The sequence below is a fragment of the Geospiza fortis genome, unplaced genomic scaffold (assembly GCF_000277835.1).
Source record: "Geospiza fortis unplaced genomic scaffold, GeoFor_1.0 scaffold237, whole genome shotgun sequence".
Lineage (NCBI taxonomy): Eukaryota > Metazoa > Chordata > Aves > Passeriformes > Thraupidae > Geospiza > Geospiza fortis.
The window spans coordinates 4,006,788-4,009,780 of NW_005054319.1; positions in this window are offsets into that span (position 1 = coordinate 4,006,788).

Sequence of the window (2,993 nt, forward strand, 5' to 3'; positions counted from 1 at the left end):
ACAAAATTAGAAATACATAAACATATTTGCTGTTCTTTGCTCTCCATAACAATATTTGTTTCTCTCCCCAGCCCAAGATGAACTGCACAGAACAAAATGAAGTACAGAAAAAATCCCCACTATTTTATTTTTCTGAATTGAGTACTTTGCCATTTATTATTGGCTTGCATAGCAGATCAGATGGAACAATTACAGTTTAAAATAAAATACCATCTTGATAGCTGGGAAAATTCATGCATGGACCAAATCTACCATAAGGCAGCCCTTAATCAGGGAGAAGCTGAAACTTTGTCAATATAGGGATAAGCAAAGACTCATGACCAATGTAACTCAAATTCTGTTTCTACTAAACTGAAGAACTTACAGAAAACCTAAAAGCTAAACCAAACCAAACCAAAACCACCCTGACAACAAAACCAACTAGCCTGCATTCCAGTACCATTTTTAATCTCCAGAAATCATAGATAGTAACTGTGGAGTTCACACAAACCTTTCAGCCGTTAAAGAGATTAACCAAGTTTTGCTTATGGGGAAACAGCATCTTAAGTGATGGAAACAGCATCTTTGTGATACATTTACACTGAGTAGGATCTGATTCCTGGAATCATCTGTCTTGCAATTAAGCAGTTTGTAGCATAAGAATCTGTTCAACATACACTGAGACAGTATCAACAATTTTCCCTTTCAGCTTTGACCTCTTCCTTTGACCCTTTTTTAAAGACAAATGCCTGTGGCAAACTGGCACAAAGCACACAATAAATATCAGCTGTCCAGGGTCACAGGGAGGCTCAACATCCACATCAGAATTAGAATTTAGCTAGTGCATCCAGGGTTTTGCATTTCTCTCTCTGAAAAGCATAAACAATTTCCATACACAGGCAGGTGTTCCCTGGAGGCAGAGCTGCAGAGGTGCAGGAGTGGGGTCCAGTCCTGTTGATCCCTGCCAGGGCAGGCCCTTGCTCCTGAACTCAGCCATGTGAACTATTCAGCCAAATGCCTGCTGCCATTCCTGGGCATCCTGCAGCCATTGCTGCCTGAGGAGTGTCTGGTTCCTCCTTCTACTGACAATTACCATCATTCTCTGGCCATGTGTTGAAATGTTCCTCTTTTGACTGGGAAGTAAATTTAAGAATGTGGCTGATAATAACATCACCTTAAGAGAAACTTCCATGTGTTTTGACAATGGTCACAAAGTATACTAAGATGGCTTTAACCATGACGAGGTACAGGATGAAAAATTTACAGATCTTGGTAAAAACAAGAACACTACTTAATTTTCAGTAGTAGAGAAACAAAGAAAGATTCAATTCATTCCAATGACGCACATCTTCTGTAGCTATCAGATCCACCTTGTTAAGCAATTTCCAAATATTAATTATAACATAATTTTAATGGGAAACATGGCTTATTGTGGTCCAGATCATGTTGGCACCCAAGTAAATGGGAATTTTGCCATTGACTTAAATGGAAACAGGAAGTCTCATACAGTAGGCATTTATAAATTTCAGAATTTTGTCCCTATAATTTGTAAATGATGATATTGCTTTCAAGACTAAATCTTACTCCAGTCCCAGTAGAAATCCATGGAATTTCTTTCTTTTGGACTCGGGAACACTGTGTTTTCTGTGTATTGTATTTATTTCTGTCAGAGAACGTTAATTTCACTCTGCAACCTGTTCTCCAGACAACAGAGGAATGACAGCAGCAGCCTCTGAGAGAGCTGTGTCCACCCTCATCAGCCACAGGGACTGTTACTGTGCTGTGTGAGGAGAAGGACACAGGGACATGGCTGGGCCCAGACAGACTGTGGGACTACCCAGGGTCAGATGTGCTGAGATTTCAACTTTATTCATTTGCCCAGAAAATCTCCTTATCAGAGAGACTCCTCAATGCAGAATAAAACTACCAGAGCAATTCTCTGAGCATCCTCTTCTTGTAAAGCTATAAATACAAAAATCATAAAGTCTGACATGCCACACACATACAGAGCCTGTGTTTCCATGCACAGGGAAAAAATTATTTTTATTTGCTTTTCATTCTTATAAAACCTTTGAGTTTCTCAGCATTGGTTTTGTGGCCTCTCAACTTTTAATTTGTATTTAAATCCTCCCAGCTGAAGAACTTAGAGAGAAACAATCTTTTGTATTTGAAAGGTTTTATAAGAATGAAAAGCAAAAGAAAGTAATATAAATAGGAGCACATAATAAATTTCAGTGTTGTCATATTTAGTGGTGCAATAAAAACCCCTATTATATATGCACTTTACCCTAATCAAAACACATTGAGAGATTGATTCCACAATCTGTATTCATTACATTCCCAATCACTCCTTACCAGAGCTTTATTTAGAAATTTGCCAAGACTCGTTTCCTACAACTTCACAGCTGTAGAATTTACAATCCAATTCACCACTAAGCAAATGTTGCCTGCAGAAATGTCAGATAATACAAATTATCTTAGAAAGATCTGGAAAAGTGCTCTGTGCTCCCCAGAACAAAAATAGCCTTTACCACCAAGATTCCTGTCACATATGATTCAGAGAAATGGACATTATAATATTAATTGCAAATATTTAGAAGTTGATAAAATACAGGCACTGCATTTGTTTGGGGAGGGAACCTAATTTTCAGTGTTAAGAGGAGTCACTTTGCCCAGGTTTTTCACTGTACCAGGAGTTCTACTGTGATATTTACAGACAGATTTGTAAAACTCAGCATTTGGTCTGCAGCTCCTTCCTAACTCTAGAAGTCTAACATTATCAGCTGTGAGATAAAGGTAGAAATAGCTCTGTGCACAGATGTGCTCTAGGCAACATCAGAAAATATGTCCCTTCTCTCAAGTTTGTCAAGACTGCACGTTTTCCCTTGCATGAAAAGGAAACCCAAGGCTGCATTTTTAGCAGCACTATAGAGAAAAGACACTAAGTCCTTGAGAGTTAAAAATTGGATGCATTTAAAAAACCCATCTTCCATGTATTTACCTCAAAAACATAT